Source organism: Rhinolophus sinicus, linkage group LG05, assembly GCF_036562045.2.
Source record: "Rhinolophus sinicus isolate RSC01 linkage group LG05, ASM3656204v1, whole genome shotgun sequence".
NCBI lineage: Eukaryota > Metazoa > Chordata > Mammalia > Chiroptera > Rhinolophidae > Rhinolophus > Rhinolophus sinicus.
Window position 1 is genome coordinate 124600361 of NC_133755.1, and position 27755 is coordinate 124628115.

Below are 27755 nucleotides of genomic sequence, written 5' to 3' on the forward strand. Positions count from 1 at the left end.
TGTGTACTCCCTAAAAGAATGTTAAAATTATTTCTTTCTTTGCATAACTTTAAAGTTCATTTTTAAAATTTTCATTGTAAGTTTAACTTTAAAGGGTGAAATTGTCAGAATGCACTAAATATTGAGATTTTAAAATAAAACTGTTGCATTATTTTAAGTGTATCAAATGGAATACAATACCACAGTGGTTTATTATCTTCCACTATTCATTTAAACACTATATAAACAAGTGCTTTATAAATAGTTGGAATTTTTATACCTCTTGTTTTTCTCCTTGAACTTATATTTCAATTTCAAATTTCTTCATAGACATTTATCCCAAAGTAATATCCTTTTATGCTTGCAAATTTTTATGGATCAGCTATCATTTTAAAAATATGTGGAATGAAAATTTAATTGTTTCTATTAACTTCCTGCGACCAAAACTCTAAGTGTTTTCTAAATCTGTTATTTGTATTATTATAACCATTATTAATAATATGAACTTGATCAAAGTATAATAAATAAGATATGTTGATAATAAAAATAAAAAGTAAAATTATTGAGAATACATCTCCTAATTAAAACTATTGGAGAATGCTTTTTACAGTCCTTCTATTAAAGGAGCTGCAAAATTTTTCCTTTGTTTGGCACTCTAGAGGTTTTTGCATAATGGTAAAATGCTGAATGAGGGTGCACCTTTTATAGCAACCAGGGAGAAATGTGATTGTGAAAGAGGAAGTGGGGAAGGAATATTTGAGGGCTGGCTCTCTCTCAGGGCAGATCAGTTTTTAGAAAGGACCATATGAAATTCAAGGATCTAGAAATTGGTTTTTTTAAACCAATTTTTTTCTTAGAAAAGTTTGTGTAGGTATATGTGTACCTGACTTAAAGTCAGAACCCTGATCAGGAAGGAACTGACATTATTCAAGAAATAGGAATCATGAAAGAAGTTTTAATTGATGAAATGTGTTTACTTTTAAATATTGGTAAGCAAAAAAATAGCATTATACTTCCTGTAGATATTTTGAACAACGGAGTTAATGAATCCAAGGGGATTATTTGACATCAGTGCATTCATGGATTTCATGCAAATAGGTAATCATATACTATATAATAATGCTTCATTCTCTTGGGTAAGGACGTTTTCAGATAACCTATGGTTATTTCTTGCTTGGCAATTTGCTTTGAAAAGATCATATTAAGGTACACTTAAATCTAATTAAATAATGAAAACCTCACAGCCAGTGGAGATTAATAAATAAGATGCCTAAATTATAGTTCAAGTTACCTATAAATGCATATATTGCATATTAATTTTTTTTTCTTTTTTAATTTATTGGGGTGACAATTGTTAGTAAAATTACAGATTTCAGGTGTACAATTCTGTATTACATCATCTATAAATCCCATTGTGTGTTCACCACCCAGAGTCAGTTCTCCTTCCATCACCGTATATTTGATCCCCCTTACCCTCAGCTCCCATCCCCCACCCCCTTTACCCTCTGGTAACCACTAAACTATTGTCTGTGTCTATGAGGTTTTGTTTCTCATTTGTTTGTCTTGTTCTTTTGTTGTTTTTGGTTTATATATCACATATCAGTGAAATCATATGGTTCTCTGCTTTTTCTGTCTGACTTATTTCGCTTAACATTGTACTCTCAAGATCCATCCATGTTGTCACAAATGTTCCCATTTCATCTTTTCTTACCGCCGAATAGTATTCCATTGTGTATATATACCACAACTTCTTTATCCATTCATCTATCGAAGGACATTTTGGTTGTTTCCATGTCTTGGCCACCGTAAACAAAGCTGCAATGAACATTGGAGCACACGTGTCTTTATCTCTAAATGTTTTCAGATTTTTTGGGTAGATACCCAGGAGAGGGATTGCTGGGTCATATAGTAATTCTATTCGTAATTTTTTGAGGAACCTCCTGGTGCCTTCCATAATGGCTACACCAGTCTGCATTCCCACCAACGGTGTATGAGGGTTCCTTTTTCTCCACAGCCTCTCCAACACTTGTTACTATTTGTCTTGTTGATGATCGCCATTCTGACTGGGGTGAGGTGATATCTCATTGTGGTTTTTATTTGCATTTCTCTGATGGTTAGTGATGTTGAGCATTTTTTCATATGTCTATTTGCCATTTGTATGTCCTCTTTGGAGAAATGTCTCTTCAGGTCATCTGCCCATTTTTCAATTGGGTTGTTTGTTTTTTGTTGTTGTTGAGTTTCATGAGCTCCTTGTATATTTTGGATATTAGCCCCTTGTCGGAGGCACTGTTTGCAAAAATCTTCTCCCATTCAGTTGGTTGCCTCTTTATTTTGTGGATGGTTTCTTTTGCTGTGCAGAATCTTTTAAGTTTCATATAGTCCCATTCGTTTATTTGAGCTTTTACTTCCCTTGCCTTTGGAGTGAAATTCATAAAATGCTCTTTGAACCCAAGGTCCATAAGTTTAGTACCTATGTTTTCTTCTATGCAGTTTATTGTGTCAGGTCTTATGCTTAAGTCTTTGATCCATTTTGAATTAATTTTGGTACATGGTACTGGACAGATAGCAGTCCAGTTTCATTCTTTTGCACATGGCTATCCAATTCTCCCAGCACCATTTATTGAAGAGGCTGTCTTTTCTCCATTGTATGTTTTTTGCTTCTTTGTCACAAATTATCTGTTCATATGTATGTGGTTTTATTTCTGGGTTCTCAATTCTATTCCATTGGTCTATGTGTCTGTTTTTCTGCCAATGCCATGATGTTTTGATTATTGTTGCCCTGTAGTACAAGCTAAAGTCAGGGAGTGTGATACCTCCAACATTGCTCTTTTTTCTTAAGATTGCTTTGGCTATTTGGGGTCGTTTTTGGTTCCAAAAAAATCTCATGATTTTTTTGTTCTATTTCTTTAAAAAATGTCATTGGGATTTTGATAGGGATTGCATTAAATCTGTATATTGCTTTGGGTAATATGGCATTTTAACTATGTTGATTCTTCCAATCCATGAGCACGGAATATCTTTCCATTTCTTTGTGTCTTCTTCAATTTCTTTTAAAAATGTCTTATAGTTTTCAGCATATAGGTCTTTCACATCCTTGGTTAAGTTTATTCCTAGGTATTTTATTCTTTTTGCTGCAATTGCAAAAGGAATTGTTTTTTGTATTTCTTTTTCTGAGATTTCATTGTTAGTATATAGGAATGCAATGGACTTTTGTATGTTGATTTTGTAGCCAGCAACTTTACTGTATTCGTTGATTGTTTCTAATAGCTTTTTGGTGGAGTCTTTAGGGTTTTCTATATATAGCATCATGTCATCTGCAAAGAGTGATAATTTAACTTCTTCATTCCCAATTTGGATACCTTTTATTTCTTTCTTTTGCCTGATTGCTCTGGCAAGGACTTCCAACACTATGTTGAAAAGCAGAGGTGATAGGGGACAGCCCTGTCGTGTTCCTGAACGTAGAGCAAAGGGCTTCAGTTTTTCACCATTAATTATGAGATTAGCAGAGGGTTTGTCATATATGGCCTTTATTATGTTAAGGTATTTTCCTTCTATACCTATTTTATTAACTGTTTTAATCATAAATGGATGCTGTATCTTGTCAAATGCTTTTTCTGCATCAATTGATATGATCATATGATTTTTGTCCTTTATTTTGTTTATGTGATGTGTGACATTGATGGATTTGTAGATGTTGAACCATCCTTGAGCCCCCAGGATGAACTCCACTTGGTCATGATGAATAATTTTTTTAATGCGTTGTTGTATTCGATTTGCTAGAATTTTGTTTAGGATTTTTGCATCTGTATTCATCAGAGATATTGGTCTGTAGTTTTCTTTTTTTGTGTTGACTTTACCAGGTTTTGGTATCAGGGTAATGTTGGCCTCATAAAATGAGTTAGGGAGTAATGTGTCTTCTTCAATTTTTTTGGAAGAGTTTGAGCAGTATTGGTATTAGATCCTCTTTGAAGGTTTGGTAGAATTCACTAGTGAAGCCATCTGGTCCCGGACTTTTGCTTTTGGGAAGGTTTTGGATGACTGATTCAATTTTGTTACTGGTGATCGGTCTGTTTAGATTTTCCAGTTCTTCATGGTTCAGCCTTGGAAGGCTATATGTTTCTAAGAACTTGTCCATTTCTTCTAGGTTATTGAATTTGGTGGCATATAGTCCTTCATAGTATTCTTGGATGATCCTTTGTATTTCTGTGGTGTCCGTGATAACTTCCCCTTTTTCATTTCTGATTTTGTTAATTAGTGTCTTCTCTCTTTTTATCTTAGTGAGTCTAGCCAAGGGTTTGTCAATTTTGTTAATCTTTTCAAAGAACCAGCTCTTTGTCACATTAATTTTTTCTATTGTCTTTTTGTTCTCTATTTCATTTAGTTCTGCTCTGATTTTTGTTATTTCCTTTCTTCTGCTGACCTTGGGTTTCACTTGTTCTTTTTCTAGTTCTTTAAGGTGTAACATGAGGTTATTTATTTGGGATTTTTCTTGTTTCTTGAGATAGGCCTGTAATGATATAAATTTCCCTCTTAAAACTGTTTTCGCTACATCCCCAAAATTTTGGTAGAATGTATTTTCATTGTCATTTGTTTCGATGTATCTTTTGATTTCTCCTCTAATTTCTTCTTTGACCCGGTCATTTTTTAAAAGTATGTTGTTTAATCTCCATGTATTTGTGTTTTTTCCTGTTTTTTTTTTTTTTTGTTTGTTTGTTTTTTGTTTGTTTGTTTTTTTGCAGTTCAAAGCCTTTTTTCCAATTTCAAAACCTTGTGATCAGAGAATATGCTTGGTATGATTTTAATCTTCTTAAATTTGCTGAGGCTGATTTTATGTCCCAATATATGGTCTATCCTTGAGAATGTTCCATGTACACTAGAAAAGAATGTATAGTCTGATGTTTTAGGATGAAGTGCTCTATATATGTCAATTATGTCCATTTCATCTAATGTGTCATTTAGGGCTGCTATTTCGTTATTTATTTTCTGTTTGGATGATCTATCCATAGCTGTCAATGATGTATTTAAGTCCCCTAGTATAATTGTGTTTTGGTCAATTTCTCCCTTTAGTTCTGTTAGTAGTTGCTTGGTATATTTCGGTGCTCCCTGATTGGGGGCATAAATATTGATGACTGTTATGTCTTCTTGTTGTATAGTCCCCTTTACCATTATGAAATGTCCATCTTTGTCTCTTGTTATCTTTTTCACCCTGAAGTCTGTTTCATCTGATATCAGTATAGCTACACCTGATTTTCTCTGGGTACCATTTGCTTGGAGTGTCAATTTCCACCCTTTCACTTTGAGTCTATGCTTGTCCTTGTAGCTGAGATGTGTCTCTTGGAGACAGCATATGGTTGGGTTTAGTTTTTTGATCCAATCTGCTACTCTGTGCCTTTTTATTGGTGAGTTCAGTCCATTTACATTTAGGGTGATTATTGATATGTGAGGATTTCCTGTCATTCTATCTTTAGTTTTCTGGTAAGGCTGTGTCTCCATTGTTTCTTTGCCATTTTGTTGTTGTCTATTATTTCTGTGTGGTGGTATTCTATGATGTTTCCCTCTGTTTCTTCTTTTATTACAGTATATATTTCAGTTGTGGATTTTTTTTTTTTTTTTTTTTTGAGTGGTCACCCTTAAGTTTATGTTAAAGAAAGTTTGATAGAGTATTCTATTTTCTTCAGCACGCTTACTTTCTCCATTCCCATATTCCAGTTCTGGCCTTTACTTTCCCCCTTTTTTATGTTTTGGTTGCCACAAATTGTCCCTGTTGATGGTGGTCGAATAGCCTCCTTTAGTATTTCTTGTAGTGCAGGTCGTGTATTAGAAAATTCCCTCAGCTTCTGTATGTCTGGAAATGTGTTTATTCCTCCTTCATATCTAAAGGATATTTTTGCTGGATATATTATTCTTGGCTCATAATTTCTCTTTCAATAGTTTGAATATTTGGTTCCACTCCCTCCTGGCTTGTACAGTTTCTGCTGAAAAATCTGATGATAATCTAATAGGCTTTCCTTTGTAGGTTATCTTCTTTTCCCTGGCTGCCTTGAGGATTCTTTCTTTGTCGTTGATTTTAGACAGCTTCAATACAATGTGCCTTGGAGAAGGCCTGTTGGCATTGAGGTAATTAGGTGTTCTATTTGTTTCTTGGATTCGAGGATCCAGTTCTGTCCACAAGTTTGGGAAGTTCTCATCGACAATTTGTTTGAATATATTGTCTGTTCCCTTTTTTCTTTCTTCTCCTTCTCGTATGTCCATTATTCTTATATAGCACTTTCTGATGGAGTCAGAAAGTTCCTGTAGAGTTCCTTCATTTCTTTTAAGTCTCAAGTCTCTTTCTTCTTCCATCTGTGTAATTTCCAGGTTTCCATCTTTGATGTCACTGATTCTTTCCTCCTCCATCTGGTCAACTCTACTACCTAAGCTGGTTATTTCATTCTTAATTTCTTCTATTGAGTTCTTAATCTCCAGAAATTCTATTTGGTTCCTTTAAAAAAATTCCTATCTCTTTTGTAAAATGCTCATGTTGTTCTTTGATTGTGTTTCTGAGTTCATTAAACTGCCTTTCTGTGTTTTCTTGCATCTCATTGAGTTTTTTCAGAACTGCAATCTTGAATTCTCTGTCATTTAAGTCACATATTTCCATATCTTTAAGTTCCTTTTCTGGAGACTTTTCACTTTCTTTCTGAGCTGTCTTGTTGCCTTGGTTATTCATGGCAATTACTGATTTATTATTTCTCTTCCTAGACATCTACAGGAGTGGCTTCTGCAACAGGTTGATAGGAAGAGGTCTTTCTTTTGTTTTCCAGTTCTTGTCGGTAGAATGTTTTATTCTTCCCAACTGCAGCCTTTTTGTTCTCTCTCACACGGTAGTGCTATGTTTTCTCTGCACTATCCCAGCTTCTCACACAATGGGGGGTTCCCTGGTAGGCTGGCTTCTCCTCTGGTAATAGTTCGCCTGGGTCACAGGGCACAGGGTTTGTGTGGGTATGCAGAGAGCTTTTGAAGTTCCAAAGGTCTTCCTGCACCAGATTCAGAACCATATCTTTCAGCAGTTCTGTTTACTCATGCAGGGATCCGTCCAGATATGTGGGGCCAGGGGCGGTGTGAGTTGCGAGTGGTGGCCCAGAGCAATAGTGGCAACCACCACCACAGCCGGTCCTGCTTCCACAGCTCCTTTCCCTGTGCTGGAACTAGTTGGGTTGTGAATCTGTGTCTGCGGTCGACAGTTCTCAGAACAGCAAATATTCTGTTCTTTTGATCTGACACTGCTACTGTTCCACTTCTATCACCAGGCAGGTGGGGGCGGGGCGAGCTCTGGGAGGGGTGGGATGGGGCGGCTAGTGTCAGTGCCTAAGGCTCCGTTCTTTGCTCGGCAGTGAGGACTTAAACCACTGTTTTCAGCCTTCTTCCCTCAGTCTTTTCTCCGAGGTCTCTGATGTGAGCGTTGGGTTCAGCTGTGTTATATGCTGCCCCCTCAACCCTGTGGGCCATAAGCGGAGCCTTAGCAGTCCGAGTGCTTCCCTCTCCCGCAGCTGCGGTAGCTCCGGGAAGCAGCGAGCTTGGAGCACTGAGCTGGGTCTGCGTCCTGTGCCTGTGGGGCTCCGTCTCCGCACTTCTCCCTTCTCTCCTCCCCCGCTTGCATGATTCTCCCACCTTTAGGTGAATTCAGTAGTGGGCCTCTTCGTCTTGCCTGTCTGCTGTGCAGGGAGTCCTTTGTGGAGTTATAGTTGTTCGATTTGTTGTAAATTCCAGGGGAGATTTACAGAGGCTCACCTCACGCCGCCATTTTGATGACATCTCCAAATGTTTTTAGCAGACCTTTTTAAATAAACTGAAAATAGTTTTTTGTTTTCAGCGTTTTTTTTCCTACTCTGAGCAACGTGATTTCATATGTATATTTGTTATTTGTTTTTACTAGTTACAACAAATATGAGGACATGATGTTAATGCAATACTTAAGAGTTGACTCTTAAGTATGTAAATGTGAAAATTAAAGAAACTATAGTCATGTGATGTTATGCATATAAGTTATTTACAAACTTTTACATATTCCTATAACTGTAATTCCTATAACTATAAAAATTTTCCAGGATTAGTTCAACACTTTATTACATATTACTATGTGTTCTTCATTCCCTTCCCGTACCTTATCCCACTTATGTCATCTCAGCCTATTTTATTTAACACTAACTCTTGGAGTAAAATATCTAGGATAATTCTAGTACAATTATTTTTACAATGCATGTAGACGTCTCCCAGTCTATTGTGTACCCCCCAGACCCCACCAGAACAACACTGCACCTATACAAATTATCTTCAATTTAAAATTATATATGTATATATAATTTTGTGTGTATATATATATATATATATATATATATATATATATACAGAATATAGACTGCGCATATATATATATATATATATATATATATATATACACACACACACACACACACAAACGCACACACACAGTCTCAATACATTCATGGATTCCATGCAAATAGGTAGCCATGCACTATGGCCCAAGATTCCTATAGATTTTTAAGTAAGAGAAAAATTATTATTGTTTGTAGTAGTAGTAGTGGTAGTAGTTAAGGTAAGGCCACTGTATGTTTGGATCTTTTTGGTGCTACTACCTTCAATACTATGAAGGGTCCCAGGATGAGTCTATAGTGGAAAAGAAAATCTCAGGGTAATGTGATTCCATGTGGCAGATGTGCCCCAAAATGTGGAATTTTTTAGATAGAATATATATACATGAAAAGACAGAAAAGACTAGCCTATTGAAGAGATTAATATTTTTAAAGAAATGTTGAGAGATAGAAAAGCTTGTGGCAGAAGTTAGGGCAGCTAGTGAACAGGTTTGTGCCCAAAGATGAGATAAATGAATTTGATGCCCTGGAGCAGTGCTTCTCAAACTTTAGTGTGTATCAGCATCACTGGGAGGGTCTGTTAAAACACAGATTGCTGAACCCCACCCTTAGAGTTTCTGATTCGGTAGATCTAGAGTAAAAATTGAGAATTTTTGTTACTAACAAGATCTCTGGTGATGCTGATGGTCTTGGTTGATTGGGGCCACACTTTGGGAACCACTGCTAGAGAGTCTAGAGACATGTGGGACATTGTCCAACTTGGTCTGTAGGTAGTTTCTCAAGGAAGAGTCTTGACCTACCACTCGTCAAGAGAGTTTGCAGCTGGACTGAAAAGACCACTCTAACCATGCATTGGATGCTGAACATGGGGATAAAAGGAGGCTGTTTTGTCTGTGAAAGCCAAGTCTTCATGAATTGTGCCAACATGAATTGAAATACGTGAGAGAGTATGCCCCTGTTAATAATGAATTCTGTTTAGAATCTGACCTTAAACATCCTTTGCATTTATAATAAAATAATCTTGTTTTCACATAATTACTAAACACCTGGTGAGCATTCTGTCTTCTAGTAAAATCTGTAAAGGAAACGGGGAAATTGCTGTGGATATTGGTCTTGGGAGGAGAGACGACTATATAAAATTAACACAAGAACAAAGGGCACACAGAAATTGAAGCAGGAAATCTTTTAATGGTACAACGTTCATGAACTTAATTGTCTTTCTGTCTATCAAATATAGATTATTTAGGACATGCTCACAGCTAAAAACTAGAAATCACTGCTTATGCAGATTCTGACCTGTTGACTTGTTTCATGAGCTGTTTCTACCAACAAGTCTGAAACTTATATTTTAGTAATCAGAAGATAAGTTTTTACTAGGCATTCTTGTTCTGACATTCACACTGCACTTGTTGGTCCCTAGAATGTGACAATGCTATTCTTTGTCACGGTAATACTAACATTTCTTAAATAATAATAATAATAATAATAATAATAATAACCTTCTTAATGATCCTCAAACATATGTCCATGTGGAATGTTGGATAAATTTGTTTATAAAATGCTTTAAAAATTCTATTAATTGTTGTATTATACTATCATTTGTACTTTAATTCAATATAGAGATTAAAAGTTATAACACTCTGACAAGTAAAATTTGATGTTGCCCGCTAATCACTGTTTTCCTTTATATAGCTTGTGTAGAATATGCACTTGGATGACTCAGAGATGACTGAATTTTCTATAACTGATCTAGAGATTGCTTCCATAAATGCCGTTCTTTTGCAACCATGAAAACTCTCACTTCTCGGGGGGCACTTATCCTCCATTTTAATTGTCTGAAAATTTATTGTATCATTTTGTTTATATGAATATTGTCCATCTCCTTTCATAGATTGCTAGGAACCATAAGTGAAGGATCATGTATGGGGCATTCCTCATGTTAGCCTCAGTGCCTTACACAGTACCTGTCTTATAAAAGGCCAAACATTTGGTGAAGGATTGAGGACTACTGAATAAAGGAGCCATGGATTGATTAATCTTATGCCATTTAATTAAGTACATATATATTTGTGTGTGTATGTGATTTGTACACACACACATATCACCTTGGCTAGCATTGTTTCTTACTATAAATTTTGCAGTGTTTTAACTGGCATTTGTTATTTCCTTTCTGTATTAACATACCTATAAGAATAATCATAGTCTTTTAACAGTTCATACCACCTCTGCCCAATTACCAATGCTATGCAGTTATATTTCTTTATATTTATTTAGTTACACTAAAAAAGTTTGCATAACCATTAACTCTTTTAGACACACAAACTTGGAACACTTCTTTTATTTGCAGTGTTTTGCTACAAATAAAACCCTGCTGAAAGGTTTTCTGTCAGTTTTTGTCCTTGGATGGAACAATTTGGAATATGTCCCTTTGCCTTTTGGTTTTGGTTAAGCAAGAATCTATTCTTTTGTAGTTGATTTTCCTTTTTTTTTTTTTTTTTGTTATAATAATGTTTCAGAAGCTTCTGTTCTCTTTCAAAAACCATTTGATCATGAGGGAATTGGAATGTTACATTTCAAAAATTGAACACCTCATCCCGAAAAATGAAAAGCTTTGAAATGGAGGTATCCGATGTCCTTGCATTTAGACCAGACCTCAGAGTCTGGGTTGACTTGAAAGCTGAGACATCAAAAGTATACAATTTAGCTGAGTTTTCTCAAGCTAATCTTTAAGACACCTAAAATGCAAGCTTTGCTCATCTGCCTCTTTTCAGTTCTAATCTCTTGTTCAATTTCGAAATATAAGAGTAAAGGTTATATGGGAAGTTATGTTAATTAAACCAAGGTTATTGAAAGAATGCACAGGCAAGTAACAACAAAAATTAGTATAATTTTGACAATTATTTCAACTTAACTTTCATCATTTGTTAATTTAAATAATTTATATTCAATATAATTTTTCTTTTAATTATCACATAATATGTTTAATATATATTACCTGACATATATCATATTCATATAATGTATAAGTAGTTATTTATACCTCTAACTATTGCTATTACTTTCAATGACAACAGAAAGTTTATGAAATTTTGTTCAAGGAATCTAATATACTGTTTTTACATCTTAGCTATTTTTTCTCTTGTTTTCGTTATAAAGGTTTTCTTGCGTCAACATATGACTACATACCCTTCTTTAAAAAAAAAACAACAACACTATCATAATGTAAGTGATAAACATTCATTGTAAAAATGTGCCTGAGAGACAATATTCATACATTTTTTAGCAAAAACATGTTTGTACCAGTAATCATATTTTGTCTCTTTTCCAATCAAAATGGTCATTTTCATGTTGTTCTTCTTAAATCAATTTTGAAGATTTTACTAATGGACCTTTGTTTATTCTTTTCTGATTATCAGAAATGCTCCTTTTCTTTCCCATTCGACACTAAAATAAAATCATGCCTGGAAATAACAATGAAGTCCCTGCTTTCATGAGAAGCATCTTTAACCAGTAACTTCGTTTTGATTTCTAATTGAATATATTGTTTGTACCATGCTTTCTCATGTTTAAAGCAGCAGATATTTCAAATCAACTACTATTTTTTCCTGAATTATAAACACTCTCAAGTGAGGCTTGTAACTTGCCCACAAAATAGATGTACATAAAATTGCGAAATTACAGATTTTATAAAAATAAGTAAAGCATTACAATCACACAAATGAATAACTTTTAGTGACACAGAGATAGAGAATGATGTGGACTGACATGCTTCAGTAATATTCAGAGTCTTTGGTGAGTAATTTTGGTGGAATGAGGTGGAGTCCAGGCAGAGTGACAATTTTACTGAGATGTAAGGGGCAGATTTTGTAATTCAGGGTGCTGGAGTGACAGGAATTTGCAGGGCAGGGCACAAAGGATATGAAAGATTTCTGTGGGGCACAGGGGTGCAGGTAGATGTCTATGTGGATGTTCACTGATTCACTACAGGTTTTGCCCAGACCCTGGGCTACACATGAACAGGAGAAACTTGCTAGGCCTTAGCAGAAGGCAGCTCATACAGGGATGACAGCTGATCAGAGATACCACAGGTTTTGAAGTTGAGTCTGGAGTTCTGGTGTAGCTGGACTGGAGAGACATCACTGAGTACTCAGGCATTCGGTTGAGAGTTCAAGAAAGCCAAACCTTAGAGGTGAGCACCATTTTAGAGTAAAGGCCGTACTCTACGAGGGAGAACCAAACTGAGCTACAACTACCCTAACAAAGAATAAAACAGTCATTCGGGGACCTGAGTTTCTTCTCTCTTGTGTCTCTTTCATCTTCAGCACTTGGCTCTCAAGGTCAGCATGCTTGTTTAGATCAAGCATCTGGAAGGAGAAAAATATGAGATAGCACATGGGAGATTTCAAAGGTCCCGGCATGGAAGGAGTCCATGTTATTTGTGTTCCTATTTCATTATCTAGAACTCAGGCTCATATCCATGCCAAACTCCACGCAAAACTAGGAAACGTGGGCTGGCTGTGAGCCTGTAAGAGATGGAATTGTTTGGTGTGTAATAAGCCAATCTCTGAAATAACTGCTACACATATTGAAGAGTGGAGGGCCTGTTGGGAGCTGAGGAAGGGAGAGAGATGGGAAGGCTTCTATGGCTGGATCAAGCTCTCTGGATCAATAGATACAAGATTCATCTAGTCTTGTATCCAGGAGCAGGCACATCCTGCTCATGGGTAGCTGCTCAAAAATTTCCCCTGCACCCTCAGAAAAACAAAAACAAAAACAAAATTGTATAAACTTATGCTAAGTGATTTCACTCTGGACACTGCTGTTCTGGCTCCAGAAAGTTCATTTTCCCTGAGCCCATGTATCAGCTGCTTTGGCTGAAGTTTGCTGTAGGTTCATATAGATGCATCTGAAACTTTGCCATTTTTATGCCAATGAGTATGTCTAAAATCCTTGCCTATCTAAACACAGGAAGTTATACACAGGTACTTCAGATACATAGCAATCAGCTATTTATAGTCATTTGAGAGTTAAATCAATGAACTTATATGAATGAGTCAAAGTAAATAATATGCATATAGGCAGATGGATGTAAAGACAAATATTTCAGAAGGCACCCATCCATGAATAGTAGATTCTTTTAACATCCTCAGTTAATTTTATTGCTAAAGAATCTGACACACCTTTCTCTGCTTTGCTCTGACTGGCACAGGAGTAAGATGGGGGACAGCAAGTTTGGGAAAAAGTGAGAGAAGATCAAGCAGATGGAAATCATCAGAGCAGGCAGTGTACAGGGCATAAATGGCCATTCTAGGTAAACTCGGGAAAATCCTCTTTGTCTTTGTTGATGGCAATGATCCCATTTGTGTGGAACATTAGAGAGCGTTTAGAGTGTCTCTTCAGCCTGGTTCCTAAAGCTCTTGAAGGTGCTAAGAGCAGAGAACTGAATGATGCCTGGGAGCTTATCCTGAGCTTTGAAGAGATTATCCCCCAAATTCCATGGTAGGCCTGCAGAAGGTGACCTGCCTGTTATCTCAGAACGCTCCACACAGGAGATCATCAGCACCACAATGGCCCTTACTGCCCACAAATGCCTTTAAGCAGCTTTAGATAGAAGATATATGGCCTGAGCCTGAAGCAGAAAATTTCATCACCACTATTTCTCTGCTGGGCCCTTGTTTAGAAACATTGCTCACATCTTTTGGTGTGACAGGAAAACAGCATCTGTTTTCTGATCATGCAGCCATCTGTTCTCTATTGCCTATAGTATTAACATTTACAAGAGCTAATACGTATTTTGAATTGACTTAGATGAATGATCAAGAAATACCCAAATATGTTTATGATAGTACCTGCCTTAAAAACTCCAAAGGTAGCCGCAGTTATTTAATATTAATTTCAACTCCAACTATTATAAGGTCTACCAGACCAAATTCTCTATTTTGATGTTTTAATAATTAGGAAGCAATAGGAAACTATTTGCTCTTTTTTTTTTTTAACTTAAATCTACTTAGATTTCCTCATGGTCAATTTACACGAAGCCTCCCTGACCAGTTCTCTCTATATAACACTCTCTTTTACTCAACAGGTATTTCAAAGTCCACTTAGTATTTTAAAATCTATTATAGTTATTATGTAAATATTTATTTATTTATTATTTTAACATTTATTTATTATATCATTTTTGTTAGATTAATGTTTAAATAATATGCTTCTGGACGACTAGGACTGTATTTTTTTATTGTTTTATTAAATGTGTTGAGGTGACATTGATTAGTAAAATTATACAGGTTTCAAGTGTACAATTCTGTAATATCATCTGTATATTGCATTGTGTGTTTACCACCCAGAGTCAGTTCTCTTTCCGTCACCTTTTCCCTCTTCTATTGCCCTTTCTCCTCTTATTCTCTGGTAACCACTAAACTGTTGTGTCTATGAGTTTTTGTTTCCTTGTTTGTCTTGTTCGTTTATTCCTTTCAGTTTTATATCCCATATAAGTGAAGTCATGTGGTTCTTGACTTTTTCTGTCTGATTTATTTCAGTTAGCATGATAGATCCATCTTTGTTGTTGAAAATGGCAGTATTTCATTTTTTTTCTTTCATTTTCATGGCTGAGTAATATTCCATTGTTTATATATACCACCTTTTCTTTATCCAATCATCTATCAAAGGATACTTTGATTGTTTCTGTGTCTTGGCCACTATGAATAATGTTGCAATGAACATAGGGGTACATATGTCTTTACAGATAAATGTTTCCAGAATTTTGGGGTAGATACCCAGAAGAGGGATTCCTGGGTTGTATGGTAATTCCATTCTAAATTTTTTGAGGAACCTCCATACTGCTTTCTATAGTGGCTACAACAATTTACATTCCCACCAGCAGTGTATGGGGATTGCTTTTTCTCCACAACATCTCTAAAACTTGTTATTTCTTCTCTTGTTGATAATACACATTCTAACAGGTATGAGGTGGTATCTCATTGTGGTTTTGATTTGCATTATCCTAATAGCTAGTGAAGTTGAACATTTTTTTCATATATCTGATGGCCATTTGTCTTCTTGAGAGATGTGTCTGCTCAGGAGCTCTGCCCGTTTTTTAATTGGATTTTCGTTGTTGTTGAATTGTATGAGTTCTTTATATATGTTGGATATTAGCCCATTATCAAAGGTTGTTTGCAAATATCTTCTCCCATTCAGTGGGTTGCCTCTTTGTTTTGTTGAAGGTTTCTTTTGCTGTGCAGAAGTGATTTTACCTTGATATAGTTCCATTCATTTATTTTGCTTTTACTTCCCTTGCCTTTGAGTTCAAATTCATAAATCTTCCCTGAATTCAAGGTCCATAAGTTTAGTAACTATGCTTTCTTTTATGCAATTTATTGTTTCAGGTCTTATGTTTAGGTCTTTGATCCATTTTGAGTTAATTTTGGCATATGGTAATAGAGAGCAGTCTAGTTTCATTCTTTTGCACATGGCTTTCCAATTTTCCCAGTATCATTTATTGAAGAAGCTTTTTTTTCTCCTTTGTATGCTTTTGGCTCTTTGTCAAAAATTATTTGCCCAATAACGTGGGTTTATTTCTAGGTTGCCAATTCTATTCCATTGGTCTGTGTGTTTGTTTTTCTGCCAATACCATGCTATTTTGATTATTGCTGCTTTGTAGTATAAAATGAAGTTAGGGAGTGTCATACCTCCAGTTTTGTTCTTTTTTCTTATAATTGCTTTGGCTATTCAGGGTCTTTGTTATTCCATACATGTCTGATGATTTTTCGTTCTATTTATTTTAAAAGTGCCATTGGGATTTTGATGCTGATTGCATTAAATTGTATATTGTATACAGTTGTATATTGCTTTGGGTAAAATGGGCATTTTAACTGTGTTCCTTCTTCCAATCCATGAACATGGAATATCTTTCGATTTCTTTGTATCTTCTTCAATTACTTTTCATAATGTCATAGTTTTCAGTGTGTAGGTCCTTCACATTCCTTGTTAAGTTTATTGCTGGGTGTTATGTTCTTTTTTGTTGCAATTGCAAAAGGATTTATTATTTATTTATTTATTTATTTATTTTTGTGTGTTTTTTTCCCTGAAATTTCATTGTTAGTATATAGGAATGCAATGGATTTTTGTACGTTGATTTTGTATCCTGCAACTTTACTGTATTTGTTTATTGTTTCTAATAGTTTTTTGGTGGAGTCTTTAGGGTTTCTTATATAAAGAATCATGTCATCTGCAAAAAGTACAATTTAACTTCTTTATTCCCTATTTTAATTATTTTTATTTATTTCTCTTTCCTAACTGCTCTGGCTAAAATTTCCAATAGTATGTTGAATAACCATGGTGATACAGGGGATCCCTGTCTTGTTCCTGATCTTAGGGGAAACACTTTCAGTTTTTCACCATTAAGTATAATATTACCTGAGGGTTTCTCATATGTGTTCTTTATTATGTTGAGGTAGTTTCCTGCTATAGCCACTTTATTAAGTATTTTAATCATAATAGATGCTGTATCTTGTTAAATGCTTTTCTGCATGTATTCATACGATCATATGATTTTTATCCTTTATTTTGTTAATATTTTGTATCACATTGATTGATTTGCCTATGGTGAACCATCTTTGTGTCCCTGGAATGAACCCCACTTGATCATGATGTACAATCTTTAATGTATTTTTGTATTCAATTCACTAGTATTTTATTTAGGATTTTTGTGTCTGTATTCCTCAGAGATATTGGTCTGCAGTTTTCTTTTTTCGTGTGTTACCTTTACCAGGTTTTGGTATCAGGGTAATATTGGCCTCATAAAATGAGTTAGGAAGTATTGCCTCTTCTTCAATTTTTTGGAACAGTTTGAGGAGGACCAGTATTAAGTCATCGTGGAATGTTTGGTAGAGCTCACTAGGGAAGCCATCTGGTCCTGGACTTTTGCTTTTGGGGAGGCTATGGATGATTGTTTCAATTTCCTAACTGTCTATTAGTCTATTTAGATTTTCCAGTTCTTCATGATTCAGTCTAGGAAGGTTATATATTTCTAAGAACTTGTCTATTTCTTCTAGATTGTTGAATTTGGTGGCATATAGTCCTTCATAGTACTCTTGTAGTATTATTTTATTTATTTATTTATTTTTTGGTATTTCTGTGGTATTTGTCATAACATCTCCTCTGTCATTTTTTATTTTGTTTATTTGTGTTTTTCTCTTTTATCCTTGGTAAGTCTAGCCAGGGGTTTGTCAATTTTATTAATCTTTTCAAAGAACCAGCTTTTTGTTGTATTAATCTTTTTCTATTGTCTTTTTGTTCTCTACTTCATTTAATTCTGCTCTATTTTTTATTATTTGCTTCTTTCTGCTGACTTTGGATTTCATTTGTTCTTCTCTTTCTAGTTCTTTAAGAGATCATGTTTGGTTCTTTATTGCAATTTTTCTTGTTTCTTGAGTAAGGCCTGTAGTAATATAAATTTCCCTCTTAATGCTGCTTTTGCTGTATGCTAATAATTTTGATATGATATATTTTCATTTTCATTTCTTTTTATGTATCTTTGATCTCTCCTTTTATTTCTTCTTTGACCCACTCATTCTTTAGTAGCATGTTGTTTAATCTTCACATATTTGTAGGTTTCCCTACTTTCTTTTCATAGTTGATCTCCAATTTCAAAGCATTATGGTCAGAGACTATGCTTGGTATGATTTCAATCTTATTAAATTTGCTGAGGCAAGTTTTGTGTACCAACATATAGTTTATCCTTTAAAATGTTCCATGTGCAAAACAAACAAAAAAGTATAATCTGGTATTCTAAAATGAAAGGCTCTGTAAATATCAATTATGTCCAGTTGGTCTAATGTGTCATTTAAGGGTGCTATTTTCTTATTGATTTTCTGTTTAGATGATCTATCCATAGCTGTCAATGGTGTATTTAGGTTCTCTACTATAATTGTGTTTTTGTCAGTTTCTCACTTTAGTTTTGTTAGTAGTTGCTTTATATAATTTGGTGATCCCTGAGTGGGAACATATATATTTATAAGTGTTATGTCTTCTTGTTTTATCGTAGGACTGTAGTTAATAATTCTACCTATTCACATCACCAAGCAATAGTTGAGTAATGTCTGGCCCTTAGTGGATACATCCTAAATATTTAAGAATAGACAACTGTGTTGTGGTCCAATTCTAAATAATAATAAAATAGTAGCAGAGATTTTTGCTCTTGTATTTGAAGGATGTAAATTTTTAAAATTACTGATTTACAAAACAAAATTTGTTGGAAGCCTTCCAGGTACAGTTATCTTGAATTACTGTAATATTCCCTCAACTTTTCTTTGTGCTTTTACCTTTCTCTCTTTCAGTTCATTCTCCACCTCAAAACTGGAGTGAACAATCATTCAATAATGCCAATCCATTCATGTTACTAACCTGATTAAAATTTTTTAAAGAGTACCTTATTTAATTGAAAATTAAGTGCAAATTTTTGGGCATGCCATTCAGAATTCATCATGATCTGGTTCCCATGGGCTTCCCTGCCCTGGTCATATTTTCTACTTTCACCCAGCTACATGTAGATGTTTATTTTTGTTGTGGTCTCTCATGCCTCCTACCTCTGTGCTCCTTTCTCTGTCTGGAATGCACTTCTTTTTTTTTGATCTAGAAAAATCCTATCAGACCATAGAGATTCAACAAAAGTATCTTCCTCCAACCTCTTCTCCACTGGTATTGGATTATATCCGATCCATTTGTTCTCATATTAACCAATATACCAACATCCATCTCTCTGCACCATGTTGCTTGTTTACTAGTTGATTCCCCCCTTATGTTTAAGCTGTGGCATTTAAGAGCCAGGCTTCCTTCACTCTGTTTCTAGAGTAACAGCAGATTCTGGTATTTAACAGTTTTTTAATAAATGTTTGGTGAAGATTTATAAATAAAATATTATAGCAACAATATTATTAATTACTGATCTTTATTAACACTTGCAACATAAGTATAAAGTGTTTATCATATGTACTGTATTATTCAATCTTTATAATAATCCTTGGAGGTAGGCACAGCCATTTTTTTTTTTTTTTGTCTCCAATGTATGCCCCAGTTTATACTTGGAACAAAGAAGTGTCTTAATAAATATTTGTTGAATAAATCCTCATAAGGATCCTCTAATATAAGCACTATATTCATTTCACTGGAATACACTTAGACTTAAAGAGGTTAATAAATTCTTCAAGATATGATGCTACTAAATATGATATTCAGGATTTTAACTGAAGGTTATATGATTCCCCAGTCCATGTACTTTACCAACCAAGATATACTATATCTCACATATTAGGTAAAATACTAGATAGATCCTAAGAGACAGGAGGACTGAAATATTAGGACAAAACAATAATTGTTCTAAAACATTTATAATCTATATTATAAGACAGAATGATGAACTTCATACTCAAGTGAAAGGTAAAGAAATTGTGAGCAGTCAGCAGTGAAATGTATCCTAATTATGTTCTTGAATATAAGGAAGAACTACTAGAAAAAATGGTATTAAATTGAACCTAGAATAGTGTCAAAGACATACATTAGGAAAGCCATGCTCAGCTTTGGGATCGCATACAAAATGCCATAGATGTATAGATTTGCCTGCAATAATCAGGATAGAGAGAGAGTGACAAGAGTGGACATGATAAGAGAATGAAGAAAATAACACCAGTTGATTCACAGAGCTGAGGAAGTGGTTTGAATTCTATACTAAAAACTTTTATACTTCATTTTATAAATACTGTGTAAGAGTATTTTTGATAAAAGGAGTAAAACACATCTGATTAATGAAGTTATATGGGACCACCTTGGAGGAAAAATTGACGGGAGGCAGAATCCACTGCAAAGGCCAGGTAAGAAATGATAAAGATTCAACGAAATAAATAGCAGTGAGGATGAAAAGAAAGGAGTAGTTATAAGCTATATTGCAGATTAAGAGTCCCTGGATTCTAGCTACAGATGAGTATGGTGTTCAGGGTAAGGAAATAGGAGGAGAGGATGGAGTCATAATGAATTCTGTAGCTTGTGGTGTTGTAAAGCCTTGAGCTACTTTATTAGAATTGAATTAGGATATTATCTCTCATCAGAGAACATATTGTAACCATAGTAACAATAGTCATTTATTATTGAAATGCATTTATATTACACCTGATTCCAAAGGTTATATGACAACCCATACTAACAATAATAGGCTTTGTGTTTTCAAAAAGGAAGACAATTATTCTTTTCTTGCCAGAAAGGGCAGGCTCAATTTATGTTATCACTTTCTTCTTAAGGAAATTTCATTTTCTTTTTGCTCCTTTTCTAATACCAGTTACCTGATAGTTAGCAAATTAAAACCTGGCATTCAATAATCTGCAAACTACCAAAATCTAACAAATAGAATGGGGAAACAAAGAAGCCAAAAAGAAGGTTAAAGTCAGGTGTTTCTGGTTACATAATAGAGAAGGGAATCAAAGAAGTGATGCAAGTGTGCTCCAGCATGATGTTTATGAAACTCAGGGTTATATAATTTTCATAAGTTTTAAACTGCCCACATTACCTCTGCAGGTAGTCCACAGGCAGATGGAAGCTTAGTTTAAAATCAATTCTTCCTAAGGAGAAATAAGAAGTGGCTCTAAATTCCTCGATTTAACTGTTTTAATTTTACTCTAAATTTATGTGTAATAATTGATAATTAATCATTTGAGTAGGATCTATGATATAAGTAATTTTTCCCCTAAAATAATTTGTTCTGATTGCAATATGTCAACTCAATGTATTCTAGTTGTGTTATGCTGAATAAAATCTTCGTATGTCTGCTTCTTATTGTGACATCAGTTTTCATTTTTATTTTTATTATACTATGATATATTATGCTATTTCATTATATCCATATACATATATATGTATACGTATATGTATATATATATATTGCTGTGCATCCCCTAAATAATGAACTCTTTAAAATAGTTTATTATTTAGAAAACCTTCATTTTAGTACACTTATTTTCTTCTCAGTTATAGATCTTTTACTTATTTAACTCTCTAGACTGTGTATAAAGTCCATGGATGAAAAATGGCAAAGGCCTTTAACCACTGAATAATGTTTAGGCTGTACCTCAATGCATAAGTTGGAATGTGAGGGCAAATGATAGTGGCTCCAGAATTTGTCCAAACATCTCTCCTTACCCGTTCCACTACCACCACCAAAAATAGAATTGGTAAGGACTGCGGTGCTACAAGGAAGTGGAAGCTTTTTAAAAATAAGGTGTCAGACTCCTCCTCCTTGAACTCATCCATCATTCCTTTATGTGCTGTTGGCATCCAATTAAATATTGCAGGATTCCTACTAAATAACTGTCCCGGCTGCTGAAGTGCACCGCCCAGATTTTCCTTCAGGATCCAAGCACCCATTTCCCCAGCTGCTGGAAGTGAAGCTGCTGACAGCTTAGAGTTGAGTCTTTCTCGCTTGACCAACAGAGCTGCTTCATCCAAGGTTATACCTTCTCATGGGGGGCAACCTTCACTCAGTGACAGGACCTTGTTGGGCTATAGTTCATGGCCCTGTTGGCTCCATTTGGGACATCTCTGCAGAGTCATCCCAACTGCAGAGCAAGCCACGGAATTTGCCAATTTGCTGAGGCCACTTTTGAAATTGAATCTCAGTCCGCCTTTCTGTTCTGCTCAGTCCTCACTCCCTCACAAGGTTTGCAACCGAGAGCACGCTAAGATAAAAATCTAATATGCAAATCTTCATCTCAGATTTGGTCACTGACAATAACATTTTTATTTTAAAGAAGAAAATTTGATTGTTCTATTATGTTTTCTATTCTTCCAAATATGATTGAAACAAACTTTGAGGAAGAAATTATCCCATGAAGAGAGAGTGAGAAATGCAAAGCTTACATTATTTGAAAACAGATATTTTGACTGTGTGCCTGAGATTACTATGTGACTGGGAGAGTTATTTACATATTACATGTACCTGGACTTACAGCAAACTCAATGGGAGTCATTATGAGAACACTACATCCCAGAAACTTAACCTATTACTTAGTTGGCTCAACCACAGTTTCTCCCCAGATCTCTTAAGGCAATTAAGTGAATTTGGGGGAAGAATGGTGCAAAGTTTATGATTTTATTAATATTATCTGGGGGTAGTCTGTACTTAGATTCTTGTTTTTGAATGTGTCTATCTTTAAAATAATATATTTATATGAAGAGTAAGGGAAACTTTTTCCAAGTAAAAGTAGTACATAAATCTCTACATAAATCTTAACATGGCTCTTGTGTTTTTAAAATTTTGTCAATCTAGTATACATACTCCTGTTTTTTGTTGGTGCCAACAATTTATGTAGTATAGTGCCTATAAACCTCTAACCCCAGAACTTAGACCAGTGTGAAAATTGCACTGAATTAAGATACAAAGTCGACATGTGAGATTTCAAAAGTCTTATATAGAATACTATCTCATAAAAAAGATATAAAGTATTTTCTTCTTGTTTGTGTAAAATAGATGTGACCAGCCTAAAAGCCAATGGTACTCATGTGCACACACAAAAACATACTTGTATTCACCTTCCACAAATAAGGAAAAAGGGTTAATTGGGAGTTGACTATTCACTGGAGAAGAGTGTCTATGAAATTTTTTTAGGGTTTTTTCTATGAGGAGAATTTATATAATGTATATTAACTGTTCTGAAGTTTCTTTGGCATTTTTTGTTTTTACTATCTTTGCCAAGCCTCATAAAATATAAATAACATGAAAGTTAGGAATAATAATGTGTGTGTACTTTTTCTGCCTACAAGTTATAAGAGTAATCATTAACTTACCTTACATCATCCCACATAGGGATGCAGAGAAATGAGAGAGGAGGAATACAATGGTAATATTTTAGTCCTTAGGCCCATTTGAAAAGTGTGATTAAGATACCATGATTTTATTCTAATCATTTACATGAGGTTATGAATTTTTATTTGTTGAAAATATATGTTCCAAGAGTAGCATTTCAATAGAGACAGTATGAAAGCAGAAAATAGCGGTAGCTGTAAGGTGAGGATGCTTTATGATGTAAAATGGAAAGATGAGATTGCTCGTGTTCAGTTCAGCAAAGACAATGAGTGTAATCAGCAACATGTGCTGTACTGAATTATCTCTCAAAATCAACTAGAAGCATTTTGTCCATGTGTAATTACTGCTGATAATTAAGTTACATTCAAAGAGTCTTCCTGGATTTTATGTAGTTTTCAGTAAATAGTAGCCATTCTAAAATCTAATACAATTATATATAATCGAGTTTTAGAGATAGAGCAAAAATACAATGAATTTTAATTTCCCTAAAAGTTGAGGGTTAGATCTAGAAAATCTGTTTGCTCAGTATTTATGACTAATTTTAATTGTTGTAATGCAAGACCAAATGAAACAAGAAGCCACCGTCAAAATAAACCTACACATTACCAAGAAAGACAAAAGAAACAAAAATCCCATGTAGCATGGGAGGAAAATTTTAATTAAGTGGCTGCCTAGCAAGACTTGCTTCTTTGCTCCATTACCTGTCCTTATTTTTATGGGGAAAGTTTTTCTTAAGCACACACGCATATGCACACACACAGCAAAAGAGAGAGACATTAAGGTTATTTTATATTTGTCATTTACATTGTACTTTGACTTTTTCTTTCCTTATCATGAGAAGAGAAAATCCAGGGGAGTAGAAAGAGCACTAGATCTGAAAATAGAATTTCTTACTTTGAATCATGGCTTTGCTCCTTGAAAGTTGTACATTCTTAGTAAAGGCATTAAATATTGACTCTTTTCCTCATATTAGGTAGGATAGATGATTCCTGATATTCCTACTAATTTTAATATTCTTTGAGGTTATAGAGTAATATTTTTGGAGAATTTAAAGCACAGAGAAAATACCTACCTTGTGGAAGACTTTTAATGCTGGACTGTTTGAAGGTAGGAAGAGGGAATCAAAATTGGCTGCCTAATTATAGGCATGATCCAGAGTTTACCAGGAACTTTGTATCAGCCTCCCTATATTCCCAACCATCTATTATAAAAAATAACTCTTTTGTCTATAGCCAATTATTTAGTGCAAAATTGTTCTGTTTTTCCTCTCAATAAAAATGGCTTTACTTTTCCCCCTAATAATATAAATACCTTCAACCTTGTCAGATGTAATATCTACTTTCTATAAAAATATTTAATAATACATTTATTATCCTTAAAAGAGATAACATGGCCTACCTACAAACGTGTATGTTTTTTTAAAAAAAAAGTCAATATAATTATCTGAATGTAATATAGAAGGAAAAACAAAAAGAAAATATTTTAAAATATTCATAAGTGACAGATGGTATTTGTTGTATTTTGTTTGTAATCACCATTTATAGTAGGGGTGGCTTCAAAAATGCGCTAGAAAATTTTCTATATTATCTGATTGAGAATAATTTAAATAATATTCTCACATTTAATAGTTATCTTAAAGTTTTATATTTAAAATATGTCTGTTTTTTTTAAAAGCTGGACCTCAAATGTGAGACTGAGCCAAATGTCTTTTTCAATTGGAGATCTTAATTACTTTGCCAACTATTTTTAGAGTAATTGGCTTATTTAAGTGGTCTAGTTCTTCTTGGATTAATTTTGGTCTTTTGACTATTGAATGAATTATTTTCTCTATTTTTAAAATGTTGACTATAAAGTTCCAAGAACGATCCTTTATAATTCTTTGTCTCAGTCATATCTGTAATTGTCTCTTTTCATTCTCAATCATGGACTACACATGTTTGCTTTTCGTCTTTCCTTAATCAGGCCCATATATTTTATATATTTAATTATTCACTTTAAACAAACAGCTTTTGTATTATTAATTATTATTAGTAGTATTAGTGTTTTTAAAGTGAGTTTAATTATACAGATTCTGTCTAGAGCTGGACTATCAGGTTTTGAATCCCGATTGTTCCACATATTGTGAGATGCAAGATACTTAATCACTCCGTATCTGAGTGTTTCTGTCACCTTCCCAGAAACTCTAACTTCAAAGCTTCCTTGTTAAATAGTCCATGTCTCACAAATCATATGAAGTTGTTTTTAACATTGTATCAACACAATTTATAATGGTTTATTTTGTTTGTCTGTTTATCTGTTTCTTCACACTTGTTTCAAGATCCTGATAAATTTTGGAATTGTTCCATGAGTGATTCACCCATAAAAATAAGTGTACCCTCAGGTCTCATTCATTGACAAAGTCAAGAAAAATAAAATAAAAATGTTAGGAAATGTGATCTGATCCAAAAGTTAGTTTTGACACCCTGGAAAGCTGCCGTGGTCATGAATTGTCTAAGTTCTGCATGCCTTCATAAGAAGGAAGATCTGTTGGACTTCCAACATTGGCCTGCAGCATCTGGTGATAAAGCTCTTGTCAGAGCATGTCCAAAGGGACTTTGGAAGGAAACCAAGTGAATCATAGCCAGGAGGCCTCAGCATTTCCTAACAAGTGGAAATATCTAGAGGTTCTTAAACATGCGAGCAGGGTATTACCTTGTTAAAAATTCTGCCTTTCCACCTTCTATTTTTAAGAAGAAAAAAAGAAAGGATGATTTAAAAAATCATTTTTGAATTGAAACCATATGAGATGCCTCTGAGTAAATAACCAATAGTAGATGCATAATTCAGAACTCAGTCAATCACTTTAATACTCATCCAAGCACTTTCAACCAGAGTGATTATTTTGGCCATTGTTTAATAGTTTTAAATTGGTTTTATTGTTAGTCTTAAATGAAATAATATCACTAGTGAAACATTTGCTAAGGACTGTTCTGAAATATAAGTTAATTAGGAGTATAAAAATGATACAAATTCTGATAATTCCTTTTATAATTTCTTTACTACATCAATATGCTTCATCAAAATTATTTTATAGTACATTAGGATGTCTCTAGTATTAAAAAAACGGAAAAATATTAAAATAAGAAAATATAGTGACAATTTACACAAATTGGGAATAAAGATTATTCACAAATCCTGTAATTGATTATTTGAGGAGAAGCACTTTGAATTATCATGTTAAAATTTTTCTTACATAAATTACAGCTTGGAAACAATAATCTAAAATTATAAAAGGGAATCTAGCTGACTTTTAAGCTGCAAAATGCAAGAATTTCAGACACCATATTTTAAATAAAATATATAGTATGTACAACATATATGCTTGTCAACTTTTCATATCATTGCATAATCTACATTTTAATATATATTTGGTTAAACATCCTGACAGTGCACATTGTCATTTTAACGTTATTTGTTGACAAATCAAGCTATGTATTTAATATATAATTTAAGTAATAACAGTATTCATCATTTTTAATATGAAAAAACTCAAAATTTATCTGTTAGCTGTCCATATATAGCTATTTTAAATAAAGTTAAGTATTCCCCATAAAGGTGTAATGTCTAACTATGACATTGCTTTGTACACCTGAAACTAATTAAAAAAATAAAAATAAAACAAAGTTAAGTAAATTCAAATTAAAGAAAATATAAAAATTAAATTTCTCAGTTGAACTAGACACATATCAAATGTAACATATATGGGAAGTCTATAAAGTGGTAGTTTTATAAAATTCTCCCAGTTCAATATGGTCACATAACTACATGTCTAGGGGCTACCATATTGGCTCATACAGAATAAAACATTTTCATTATTCCCATCATTGCAGAAAGTGCTGATTTTAATATTATGAAATTTAGTAATAAATTGGTCTTAAATGTTATATATGCTATATAATATTATGTTGTATATACTATATCTTTTATTTAAAATCATATACTGGGTGCCAAAAAATGTATACACATGGTTTGTATTCATCTTTTGTTGTTGGTATATAGTACTACCATTTTAATACAGTTTTTTCCTTTCTTGAAAGGTGTATACATTTTTTTTTTTTTGGCACCGTGTGTGTGTGTGTGTGTGTGTGTGTTTAAAAAGTTTTTATTTTGTAAGCAAACATAGTGATATAATTTAAAACTTTCTAAAAACCAGAGCAGTTATTCAGCTTTTTCATGTACTATTTTTTTTATGAGGGTAGTCTTTATAATCTAAATTCATAAGTGGTTGTAAATTACAATCCAAGTAATGCTGTAAAAATCAGTATGTTAGCTCTGCTCTTGGCAGGAGTTATATAGCAGTTTAGCAGATCATATAGAGTGGGCCTTGCCTAAAATTTAGTGCTCAGGTTTTTAGGTAATAAGTGTACACATGTGTTATAAAGGATAAAGAACTGGGCTAGTAGTCTGCATGGAGGGCTATAGAATGTCTGCATGAAGGATGTAAAAGAGGACATAAAACAGCCTAAAGACAAAACCAACAATATTTACGTAACATACTGCTAATTTTGTGCTCTGTT

General features: G+C 34.0%; 1 long non-coding RNA gene across 1 annotated transcript in view; it reads left to right on the forward strand.

Annotated features, from left to right (window-relative positions):
* LOC109453500 (uncharacterized) overlaps window positions 1–27755 on the forward strand; it is a 311169-nt gene that overhangs the window by 219206 nt on the left and 64208 nt on the right. The window lies entirely within an intron of this gene.